At 47.0% G+C, this 13,191-nt stretch overlaps 1 long non-coding RNA gene across 1 annotated transcript; it reads right to left on the minus strand.

Moving 5' to 3' along the window:
- Positions 1–5,671: 5,671 nt before the first annotated feature.
- Positions 5,672–11,577, minus strand: LOC102017628. Its single transcript, XR_262778.1, has 3 exons — positions 11,378–11,577; positions 8,401–8,487; positions 5,672–6,175 (listed from the first exon to the last, which is right to left on the minus strand). It is a non-coding gene; the product is annotated as an uncharacterized LOC102017628 (long non-coding RNA).
- Between the last annotated feature and the right edge of the window lie 1,614 nt (positions 11,578–13,191).

The following is a 13,191-nucleotide window of genomic DNA, read 5'->3' on the forward strand; positions in this document are numbered from 1 at the left end:
TTTTTTTTTGGTTTTTCTCCGGCACCGGGAACCGAACTCATGACCTTGCGCTTGCCAGGCAGGCGCTTTTGCCGCTGAGCTAAATCCCCAGCCCCTACTAGGAGGAAATCTTAAACAGAACTGCATTAAAAAGTAAATGAAATGAGCTGCCATGTGGGACTACACCTATAGTCCCAACTAAACTACTCAGGAGGCTAAACAGGAGCGTCACAAGTTTGAGGCCAGCCTGGGCAACTTAGTGAGACCCTGTCTGAAAATAAAAAATAAAAAAGAGTGGGGATATAGCTCAGCTTTCCCTGGGTTCAACCCCTAGATCTGAAAACAAACAACAAAAAAGACAAAGAATGAAAGGAATGAAGATAGGAAGGAAGGATGAAATGATCTTTATATCACTCTATATGCTATAGTTTTGGGGGTGGGGTACCAGGAATTGAACTCAGGACCTCCCACTTGCAAGGCAGGTGCTGTGCTGCTGAGCTATATCCCCAGTCCCTGTGCTACAGTTTGGATCTTAAGTGTTCCCCAAAGGTGCATGTGGTAAAGTCTTGGTCCCAAGGGTGGCACTATTGGGAGGTGATAGAGCCTAGTGGGAGGTGGGAGGTCTTCATGTCATTGGCACCATGCCCTTGAAGAAACTGTGGGACTCTGGCCCCTTCCTCTTTCTTTGAACTCCTGGCCACAAGATAAGCAGTTGTGCTCTCCAGTATGCTCCCACCATGATGTGCAGCTACAGACTCAAAAATAATGGGCTGAAACTTGTAAAACTGTGAGCCACAGTAGACCCTTTCTCTGTATAGGTTTATTACCTCAGGTGTTTATCATAGTAATGGAAATCTGGCCAACATACTACATAAATTAAAACCACATTCACCAAATAGCATGCATTTCACCCAGGCCTGATGTTATGCACCTATGTTGCCAGCTATAGTACTTGGGAGGCTGAGATGAGAGGATCACTTGAGCCCAGAAGTTCAAGCCCTGTCAGAAAGGAAAAAAAAGAAAAATGGAGAAAGAAAGGGAAGGGGAGGGGAAGGGAAGGGAAGGGCGGGGGAGGGGAGGGGAACGGGAGGGGAAGGGGAAGGGGAATGTAAGGGAAGGGGAGGGAAGGCAAAGGGGGAAGGGAAGGGAAGGGAAGGAGGAAGGAAGGAAGGAAGAGAAGGGAAAGAGAAAGGGAGGGAGGAACAAAAGTATAGTATGAATTTTGCAAAAAGACAGTCATATTAAGGGTATATGTATAAAGACAGCCATGAAATAGAAAGAAACAGAAGTGGAATCAGCAATACATTGAAAAAGAGGGGGCTCTACTATGACTGGATGGCTACCTACTAACCTCCTCTGTCCAGGTGTCCCGTGAGCACACTCCAGCCAGGGTAATAATGTTCTTCGCTGCATCGAAACATCTCTCCTAGCCTTCCACTGCTTCTGGCTACTCAAACCCAGCTTGGACTCCCTTTCCTTCACGCAACCCTGGATCCCCAAAATGGAGCCATGAAGAACCAGGGCCACTAGGGTGGCAGCAGGAGGCTGGCTTGTAGATACAAACTTGGATATGCTGATGGTCACAGGTACCACTAGACATGAAGCCAGACAAAGACTTGTGAGAAGCGATCCTGATACCATTGGGTATCTTGAAGTCTGGGATGTTGAAAAGGAAGGGGGCATCCTGGAGTGTGAGGATGTTGGGGTGGTCTGGTAGTAAAGATTGTTAGGTAGCTGGGCATAGTGATGCACACCTGTAATCCCAGCACTCAGGAGGCTCAAGCAGGAGGATCAGTGTGAGTTTAAGGCCAGCTTGTATTACATAGTGAGATTCTGTCTCAAAACAAAACAAGCAAACAAAAGAAAAAGGAAGGAAGGAAGGAAGGAAGGAGGGAAGGAAGAAGAAGGAAGAGAAAGAAAGAAAGAAAGAAAGAAAGAAAGAAAGAAAGAAAGAAAGAAAGAAAGAAAGAAAAAGAAAGAAAGAGAAAGAAAAAGGAAAGAAAGCAAAGCCTATTAGGGGCCCATGTTTTGATTCTGCTGTCTCATGGCACAAGGCCACCCCACTGTTGCTAAGAAATATTGGGGGCCATGGGGAGTGAGAACTAAAGTGCAAAGAAGAATAAAGAGTTCAACTTGTCTGCAGGATCAGTAGATATCTTGGGAGATTCCACTTCTAGGTAGCTAAGGTTAAAGACAGTCTTCACAGCAGGAGCCAGAAGAGTTGGCCAGGGCCTTGTCACCAGTTCAAGAACATAGTTATCTCCTGGGCACTGAGAATTCACAAGAAGAACATTATCCTTTGAGGCTGGGCCTGGAAAAGCTAACACGATGGTAAGAGGAGCACTATTCATTGGCTATCTGCTATGGGCAAGTGCCCACAGGCACTAGGTAGGAACTGACCTCACCACTTCACAGGAAACAACACTGACATTGAAGAGTTAATCAAGTTATCTGTGACCCCATGACAGGTGCATTTACAATTGCCTGTCCACCCCAATACCCATTCTCACAATGGATGGTGTCTTAGTCCATTTTCTGTTAACAATACCACGGACTGAGTGAGTTATAGAAAAAAAGAGGTTTATATTAGTTCATAGTTCCAAAGATGCAAGGTCAAGGGGCTACATTTGGTGATGGTCTTTTTGTTAGCAGAGTCCTGAGCGAGCACAGAGTATGATAGGCCACAGATAAGGGTGTTTGTATGTGTGTCTTCTGGTCTCTGTTCCTTTTCTTATAAAGCCACCAGAATTCAACCACAGATCTCCAAACTTATGACCCTAATCACCCCCAATGGTCCCACCTCTAAACATGGTCAGATTGATTTCCACCACCTTGATACCTCACAATAGGGGTTAAACTCCAGTGTGAGTTTTGGGGAGACAAACCATTGCAGATCTGTGGAAACAGAACAAGAGGCTGTCAGTAAACGTACAACTGAATAGCCTGGCATCACTGTGAGCCTCCATGCCTAAAACTTTTTGGCCAAAATAAAGCAGCCACCCTGAGGAGAGACACTAACTGGCAGCCTTACTTTTCTTGTGCATCTCATTTCCCTATCTGTCTCTCTCTGGGTCTACATTTTGGTACTAGGTCACATCCTAGATCACTGGCTTCTCTTAAAACCGTATTTGTCCCCAGTCCACAACATACAGCCACAGACCACAACCACCCACAGGCAAGAACTCATTGGGACAGTTTGTTCAAAGCAGCAGCTGACAATGGTAATCCTCAGAGTTCTGCCTTTTGTCCACAACATGCCAAAGCCTCTCTTATCTGTTACACCCATATAAATGATCTCATTGTGAAAAAGGTGTGAGTTCCAACAAAATGGTTCATCCACATTTATCACATCCACCAGGTCCTCTCATTAAGAACTCTGATATTGCATAATGAGCTAGAGGAAAAAGATCCTTCTGTCTTCTTTGCATTCTTAAATGCTTTCTCTTGTACAGACAAAAGTGTTCCTTTCCACAGAATTTGTTACAGGAGACCAGCTCATGCCAAAAGACTGACACATCACTCACTTAAATGCTATGCATTCTCCATAGCGGGGGTACCTTGACATCTGATAAGGGTCAAACTCTGGCTGAAGCACTTCCCACACTGGTGACACTCATGGGGCTTCTCTCCTGACATGTTCTGTAGCGGTGAGTCAAGTGTGACATCTGAATAGAGTCTCTTCTACAGGCAGTGCACACATAGGACTTCTCTCCAGTGTGTACTCTTTGATGATCAACCAGGTGTGATGTTTGACCAAAGCCTTTTCTACATGCCTCACATTTGGAGGGCTTCTCCCCAGAATCCACTCTATGAGGCTGAGCTAGGAGAGATGGCTGACTGAAACTTTTCCCACATTCTCTACATGCAAAGGGCTTTTCTTCTGTTTGAATTCTCTGATGGTTAATAAGATTTGCTTTTTGATTAAAGGCTTTCCCACACTTATGTTTTTTTTTTAATTTTAAAAATAAAAGGAGGAAAACATTAATAGACAGATAACCTTTTACAAAATAGCAAAAGAACAGTACAGACAATACAGAGTTACAAAGTGGTAGGAAATTAACAATGCTTGTTGTATTACATATTGATATCTTCAAAGTGGTTTCTCATGAAAACAGATAGAGACATGCAATACTGAACAATCAAGGACTCACTGACAGTTTCTTTCAGCAAAGACATAGAAGACAGTGGAACAACTATGTTAGCTATCCTGTATATACATACATCCAAAATTTCTCCTTCTTTCCCTTCTCTTTTCCCACATCCCAGTTGCCCTTTACCCTTGAGCGTTTTCCTATCATTTCACAATGTCTATCATACCTCCGAATTTAAATGAACTCTTTCAGGTTTTACACTAGTGAAACAATGAGGTGTTTGCACATGCAGGTCTGATTTATTTCACTTACGAGTATGGTCTCTAGTTGTGACCATTTACCTATAAAAGCCTCAAGTTTATCTTTCTTTATAGCTGTGTAATATTCCATTATATAAAAGTATCACAGTTTTCTTATCCAATCCTGGGTGGATGGACATTTGGGTTACTTCCACAATTTAGCAATTACAAATTGTGCTGCTATGAACATAGGTGCACATATATCGCTGTGATATGATGTTTTTAGATCTTCTGGGAAAATACCCAGAAGAGGATAGCTGGGTTGAATGGGACCTCTAGACCTAGTTTTCTAGTTTTCAGTTTCTCCAAACTGATTTCCACAGTGGTTTCACCAGTCTGCATTCCCACCAGCAGTGGAGAAGGATTCCTATTCCTCCACAGCCTCGCCAGCATTTGTTATTGGTTGATTTCTTAATGCTAGCCATTCTTACTGGGGTAAGGTGGAATCTCAGTGTTGTTTTAATTTGCATCTCTCGAATGACTAATGATGTTCAGCATTTTCTCATGTATTTATTTGCCATTTGTATTTCCTTATCTGAGAAGTGTGTATTCATCGCAGCTGCCCATTTTTGGATTGGGTCTTTGAATTTGGGGGGGCTGATATTTTTAAATTCTTTATATGTTCTAGATAGAAGCTCTTTGTCTGAGAGACAGTCAGCTAGAATTTTTTCCAAGTTTGTTCCACACTTACATTTGTAGGGCTTCTCTCCAGCATGTATCCACTGATGTTTAATAAGGTTTGAATTCCCACTAAAGGCTTTTCCCACATGCAATATACCTGTAGTGTTTTCTCTAGTGTGAATTCTCTGATGTTTCACAAGTTTTGATGCCTCTTGAAAGCACAAATGTCACATTCATTACACATAGGGTTTCTCTCCACCAGATTGAGTTGTATTTCCCTATACTGCACATATCAACAGGTCTTTTCTCTAATGTGAATTTTCTTTTCCCTCTTTTGTTTTGTTTTGTTTAGTTTTTGAGACATGGTCTCACTATGCAGTTCAGGCTAACCTTGAACTCACTATGTAGCCCAAGCTGGTCTGAAACTCATGACCAACCTCCTGCCTCAGGCTCCTGAATGCTAGGATTGCAGGTGTGTGCCACCATACCCAACTCATGTAAGTTTTCTGATGTTGAGTAAGGTGTGAATTTTTGCAGTTTTTTTTTTTTTTTTTTTTTTTTTTTTCCTGAGACAGGGTCTCGCTATGCAGTTCAGGCTGGCCTTGAGCTCACCTTGTAGCCCAGGCTGGTTTCAAACTCACAACGATCCACCTGCCTCAGCCTTCCAAGTGCTGGGATTACAGGGGTGCACCACCACGCCTGGCACAGGTGTGAATTTTTGCTGAAAGATTTTCTACACATAATACATCCACCCAGGGAGTTTGATCCACGCAGGATCTGTCTCCTGTCCACTTTCTGGCTCCCACAGAAAGCCTTGGCCACATGTCCTCCATCTAGTGGCGCTCTGTCCTGGCCTGTCCCTCTGACAAGCAGCAGACTTGTGCCCAGAGACACACTTTTCTTTAATTTGGGACATTCCTCATCTTTCTCTGCTGTACTGGTTTTGAGCAGAAAGCTGGTCACTTGCCCTGAACCTCTCTTTTGGGAGAACTTCCTCTTGCCCTTTATTGTGATTCCTGCCCCCCCATGAATGTTCTGTGGCTATCTCAGTCCCATAAGCTAGTTGACACTCAGACTTCTCTGGATTGCCTCTTAGGAAAACTTTCTGGGTTACTCCTTGTGATTCTTTTTCAAAAGGTTTTTCCTTTGGAGTTAACTGTTTGCACTTTGTCTTGACCTGAGAATCTGAAACAAAGAACGGAAAGTAAGGGCTTCTCTGTGAAAGAAAAAAGGAGGTAGTCAGCCCCCTTTGTCCACAGAAGTTATGTTCTAAGACCCCCAGGATGCCTGAAACTGAGGATAATAATGAACTCTGCATAAACTATGCTTTTTCATCTCAGCTTTTCAAAGGAAGCACCTTACAGCTTCTCTTTGGCTCATATAAACAGCTGGTGTCAATATCTTCATGATTTGGGGGTTGTAGTGAGCAAAATAAGCATTACTTGAATACAAGCACTGTGATAGTATTCACGCGCTGATTCCTTGAGCAGCTGCTCAGTGGTGAACAGGTAGATAGCGTAGGCAGAGTGGATACTATGCACAAAGGGATGATTCACATTACAGGTGGAATAGTGAGGGACAGCGAGAGAGTTCATCAGACTACTCAGACTGTTGTGCCATTTAAAACTCGTAAATTGGGGCTGGGGATTTAGCTCAGCGGCAAAGCGCCTGCCTGGCAAGCGCAAGGTCGTGAGTTCGGTTCCCGGTACCGGAGAAAAACCAAAACCAAAACCAAAAAAAAAAAAAAACTCGTAAATTATTTCTACAATTTCCTGTTGAATGGTTTTAGACTGTGGTTGACTGTGACACTGAGGAAAGTGAAGCCATAGATGGTAGGGTTATCACAGTCACTCTTATAATTGAGCCAAAGCAAATTTCTGTGTAACTTATATGTCTAAGCCTGAGTACAGCTTTATATTCCTTTTTGTTAATGACTTCATTAATTTTATCTTGAACTGAGGTGAGTTGTGTGCGTATCCATTTCTCTCTGACTGGATTGTGAGATACTGAGACAAAGGCTTTTTCACACGTCACTGCAACATCTGGATAGCACTGTGCACAAAGCTCGCACCAACAGCTGAAGAAACATAGGGACTCATTTTAACAGTGCTTGCTTATATTTAACTGTGTTTGCCTACCAAATTCTCTTGGTGCTGAGGATTGGGTAAGGAATGAAGTCCCTGCCCCTGGTCTCGTAACAAGAAGACCAAAAATAGTATATCAAAGTCAGGATAGACAACTCCTTCCCAAGCTAGAATGTTCTTGAAGACAAGGGCTCAGTTTTGCTTGCTTTCATGCCCCATACCTAGTGTTACGGTTTGTGTCTTGTTGTCTCTGCAAAGCCTCATGCAGTCATGGGGCTGCTTCTAGAGTATTTGATTGATTCATGGTCCAATGCTGGGATTATGGGTGTGAGTGCTACATTTGCCCTGGGGCGGGTAGTTTACATACAATATAAGGGAGGGGAAAAGGCTTGCTCTCTGCTCTCCTCCCTTTTTGCTCTTGCTACTTTTGCTATTTTCCACTGCCCTGAAATGTTGCCCTCTGCCATGTGCCACTCTGCCTTGGAGCTAGCTGAGTATGAATTGAAACCTCCACATACTGTGAGCTAAAGAAACCTTTCCTTCCTTAATTTTGGGTGTTAGGTATTTTGGTCCAGAACAAGAGAAAAGTAACCAAAATACCTAGAATGCCTGTGTGCAGGTGGCACTCAATGTGTGCTTGTTGTATGAAAGAGGGACAGGATGGAAGGCATGTTCTAAATGTAGACATACTGGTAAAGTTCTGTTTATACTTAGAAACTTAAATTCAAATCAGTTCACCAGATGGACACTTGGTCACCAAGAAAATGACCATCCTGAGTAGTAGCACAGGGCATGTCACAATGGACTTGCACTTAGAGGGATAGAAGAAGGGAGCCAGTGTTATGGTTTGTGTCTAGATGTACCCTATAGCCTCATGAAGTCTTAGGCTTTTTTGGATGTGAGTGAATCTAGAGTTTGTGATTGATTTAAGGTCCAATGCTAGGATTAAGGGTGTGAGTACTACACTCGCCCTAGGGTAGGTAGCCTGCATACAATACAAGGGATAGACACAGGCTTGCCTCTTGCCTTCCTTTGATTGTTTTTGCTGTCTTCCACCACCATGAATGGGTTGTACTTCTGCCCTGTACCACCCTACCTTGGACCATCTGATTATGCACTGATATCTCTACAATGAGCTAAATAAATCTTTCCTTCTTTAACTTTGGGTGTCAGTTACCTCCCTTAACTTTTATCTCAGCAATGAGAAAAGTAACTAAGATAGCCAGTAAAGGATAGTTGGGGGTCACCCTGATCTCCAAGCCATGTGCCTCATGGCTTATGCACACTGCATCACGACCTCCCCTAGGAAACTACCTCACCACTCACCTGGACAGAAAGGTCCCTGAAGGGCCATGGAATCTCCCTCTCCCCCAGCTAGGAGATGTCCCTGGATCTGGACACTGCAAAACCTACCTGTTCATGGAGAAGGAAATGGTGAGTTTAGGACAGTCAGAGCCGCCTGTGACCAGGGGTTACAGAGGCTGAGAGAAGAAGGCTCTCCAGAGGAGGTTTAGAAGGGAAAGAAACAGAAGAGTGCACTGGGCACTGCCTGCTGGGACTAAGACACCCCAACACGGACTGGGGACCAACCAGTCATGGGAGGCAAGCACTTGAGGGCTACCAGAGCCCTTAGGGCATGGTATTTCTTCAGCATCACATCCAGGTACAGTGCCTACTGCTGAGAACCCAGGTGCTATACCTCCTCCCAAGTAAAGTACACGGCCATGTCCTCAAAACTCATCATGTCCTGGAACCAGAGGCCTTGTTGTCCAGAATACTCACTCCCACCTGATGGGCGGGTGCCCCTTGTACTGAAGAATCTCCCAGTCCTCCCAATAGATTCTCAGGAGAGGAGGGTGGTAGCCCTCAAACCTAGGGTCTAGCTAGGGATGTAGCTCAGTGTACAGTGCCTGCCTGGCAAGCGTGAGGCCCTGAGTTTGATTCCTGGTACCAAAAGAAAAAAAAAAAGAAAAACAAACAAACAAACCTAGGCTCTCTCTTGGAGCCCCGTACCCTAATCAGCCTGGTGGGAACACTTAGCAAGGTGGGTCTGGATCAGGAAGGCAAGCCCCTTCTGAGACTTAAGGGTGTGCTAGGGAGGGGGTCCAGATAGTAGCTGCTCTTGAGGCCAGCTCAATGGGGCTTGGCCACCATGTCTAGTACAGTGCAAGAAGGATGGCACCAGAGTGAGAGCTGCCTGCCCACCAGTCTCAGCCCTGTCTGCAGTGGCCTAGACCCATACTGTTTGAGAGACAGGTATAGGAGGGCTCCCACCCCCTATTTCCTTCACCATGAGCCTGGTATTGCCAGGGAGTCCCCATATTCAAGTTCAAGGATGGTTCACCCACCTCCTTGCTGAGTTCTGAAGATGTGGCATTACCACCATCCCCTCCTGGCAGCACTTTGTCCACTCATTGTGCTGCTGACTTCCCCTCCGCCTCCAGTGAATTGCCACCCCACCCCTACCCCTGCACTAGATTGCCCTCCTCCCTAAAGCCCCTCAAGTCAGTGCCTTGCAAGGAGGCATGCTAAATAGACTATTGAGTCACATTTGGGGATTCCACAACAATATGTGTCCTGTGCAAGTCACCTTACCTCCCTGAGCCTGTTTTCCTGCCTGGCACATGAAAACTGCGTAAGTACCTACAGTTTTAAATTAGGGCCTGAGAAAACGCACTTGGTGATAGCATTTGCTATAGGCAGGCAGGTGCCCCTGAAAAGCATTTGGCTGATGAGGACACATTGGTCACCCCACCTTGTGGTCCCACCTCTCCAGCATCTCCCAAATACCTGTTTCCCTCCACCTTTACAGATCACCCTCACAGACCCCTGCACCACCTCAGAGGCAAACTCTGGGCCCATCTTCTTCCTAGGCACTACTGACAGCTCCATCCTCTGCTGCCCACACTGGTTGGCCTCAGTGTCTACCCATCTCTGGCCATGACTTTGGGTCAACACATGCCCCTCTCTGAGGTTTTGCATTTTTGTGTTCTTTCCACCTCCTCCCAGCTAGTTTCTGTCATCCTTCAGATCTCATTTGGCAACTGCTTCTTTGTCACAGCTGAGGGGAGGCATGCAGTCACAGGCACTGGTAATCTCAGAGTCATACACAGAGATCCAGAGATCAGCTGAGGGCAGGAGGAAGGGAAGACTGCATGGAGGAAATGCAGGAAGGCACTACCCAGGCAGCTGCACCTGCTAGTAAGGGGAGGGCAAGCAGGGAGCCAGGCTGGGCAGGGAGATCAAAGAAGGGCAGCAGGGCTGGGAGGTGGTTTCAAGGGAGGGGACTGAGCCTGGCTGCAAGGCCAGTCGGGAGGGGGCCCAGTGGGGGGGCAGTATCATCTGTGGTAGCTGAGGTAATGAGAGATGGGGGTTCCCAGGGGCATCTGAGGCCTGAAATCCTGCGCTCTTTCCCTGTCCCTCTTTCCCCTGTACCTGCCTGGCCTGTGGCTCCCCTGGCCTCAGTCTCCACATCCAGTACCTCCCTGATCATCCCACTGGCTTAGTGCTGCCTTCTCATCCCTTCTTCCTCTCCCACGGCCCAACTATCCTGCCCATGGGGCTTAACTGTGCAGTCCTCAGAATCCACCCTAGGCCACCTTCATCCTATAGCTGACCATTTGACACTTGAAATTGAATTCCAGGCCTGCCCGGGTCCACCTCCATCTTCAGGTATCACAGCTGACTTGGAGACTGCGTGGCCTTGGTCTCTACCCCTCCCCTCCAGGCCCTAGAGGTAAAACTTTTTCCCTAATTTTAAAATGTCTTAATGTAGCTGGGTATGGTGGTCTCTGCCTGTAATCTGTAAGAGGATCATAAATTCAAGCCCAGGCTGGGCAACATAGTGACTTAGGGAGATCCTGGCTCAAAATAAAAACAAACGAACTGGGGATGTAGTTCTGTTAGAAGGCCCTGTGTTCAATTCCTAGTACTGCAAAAATTAATAAATCCTGAGAAAAAAAGAAAAGATTGCTCAGGCTGCCTTCAGAGAGTGAGGTGGAGGCAAGACACGGGGGGACAGTGGCCAAGGTGCTGCTTTCCACACTCCACGTCTCCACCTTGAGGTGTTATCCTGGCAGGAGGGTTCTCTGCTGGGTCGGCGGAGCGGTGGGGGTGGGGGTGGGTTCTCTGCTCCTCCCCTTCACTTTTAAGGCCTCCCCCTGCCTCTCCACAATGAGATCCCCGTGGGGAGTGGAGCAGAGATCTGGGGACAAGGCATGGCCTGCAGGACACTGAATATGAGGCAAAGGCAGAAGGGGAAGTACAGATAGAACGAATAAACGAAGGAATGATTTTCTCTCACCTCCTCTTTTTCTCTTAGTACTAGAGTATGTCCCAGGAAGCCTCCGAAGTGACTGGCACCGCGGAGCTTTCTGGAGCTGAACACTAGGAAGGCAGTGCGCACGATGAGGCTAATGATGGGGTCTCGCCCCTCTGGGAAGCTCACAGCCCACGGTCCACGGAAGATAATGCTGCCGACCTCGGCCCCTTACCCTCCCTAGACCCCGCCCGGTGACCACGCCCCACACTTTTCCAGACTCGGGCTGTGACCACGCCCAATACCCCCGCCACAAAGCCAGCCGTCACCGCGCACCTTGCACTCTACACAGACAGCGCCGCGCCTTAGGCCCTTCGGGTCACCACCACTCACACTAATCACAGATCCTTACCCCTGACATCGCTCCTGCCCGGACCCTACCGCGTGACCACACCCGAACTTGCCCAGGCCCCGCCTCACAATCCCGTCTCCCACTCGCTGCTTGTGGACCCCTACCCCGCGGGCCCTAGAGGCCGCCCACGCAAAACCAGGTGCCTGGTGCCCTCCGGCCGGTCCCATTCATAGCCCCACTAGCCGGGTAGGGACCCGTCAGGACACAGGCCGGAAGTGAGGCCCGCCCAGCCGCTCTAGGACAGGGAAGACCGCGGTCTCAGTGGTTATAGTCCCAGCTGCCTCAGAAGGGGTAAGAGCAGATCCCCGGGAGTGGAGCTCACGCTGTCCTAAACTTTCTCGGCCCTACTTCTTAGAATGTCTGAATATGCCTTAGGAGATTTTAGAGGTGAGGGCTTTGAAACTGGTGCTATTGGGCATCCGTCAGTCTTCATAGAAGGATTTGGCGGAGGGCATGGTCTGTGGAGGAACCTAAGGATAGCACAATTACTGCCGTTGTAAACCATCCTGGAAAAAAAGCATGGGGTTCCTCCAGGAAGAATTTTTACTCCTTTCTGTTTGAGTGAAGCTCTTCTTCCTGGGTGAAAATGTCCCCAGACTGGGTGGTGTTCCAGCAGGGGAGGAGGATGACCTCCTGCACTGAAGGTAGTGCCTTGGGTGGGGAGGAGGGGACATGCAGATACACAGCATGACTGTGGCATTAATGTATATGTGTGTGCGTGCGTGTGTGTGTGTGTGTGTGTGTGTGTGTGTGTGACTGGGGATTGAACCCAGGGGCTTTGCACTGAGCTACATCCCCAGCCCTTTTTCTTTTTATTTTGAAACAAAGTGTTACTAAGTCGCAGCAAAATCGGCCAGGCTGGTCTCACACTTGCTACCACCACCCCCAGCCTCCTAGAATGCTATGATTACAGGTGGGTGCCACCATAACTAGCTGTGGCATTAAACTTTGATGGCATGTGATTGGGGGGGAGACACCTAAAAGGGTCCCACAGGAAAGCCATATCAAAAGCAAGGCTGAGGGGCCAGGCTATAGCTCAGTGGCACAGCGCTTGCCTGGCAAGCATGAGGTGGTGAGTTTGATTCCCGGTACCAAACCAAACCAAACCAAACGTTGCCAAAAGCAAGGCTGAGGACCGGGCGTGGTGGCACAGCTTGTGATCCCAGCACTTGGGAGGATAGCTGTGAGTTCAAGGCCATTCTGGACTACATAGTGAATTAAAAGTTAACCTGAACTACATAGTGAGACACTGTCTCAAAAAACAAAAACAGAAACAAAAAACAAGTAGGACTGAAAGTAAACTCAGTAGTACAACACTGGCCTAACATTGGAAAGGTTCTAGGTTCAATCTCCAGCACTGAAAGGAAGGGAAACAAAACGAAACAAAACCAATAAACAAAAATCACACACACACACACACACGCACAAGCTAAAAACCAAATCTATA

The sequence above is a fragment of the Chinchilla lanigera genome, unplaced genomic scaffold, assembly GCF_000276665.1.
Source record: "Chinchilla lanigera isolate Chin_1 unplaced genomic scaffold, ChiLan1.0 scaffold00053, whole genome shotgun sequence".
In the NCBI taxonomy this organism is placed as follows: Eukaryota; Metazoa; Chordata; class Mammalia; order Rodentia; family Chinchillidae; genus Chinchilla; species Chinchilla lanigera.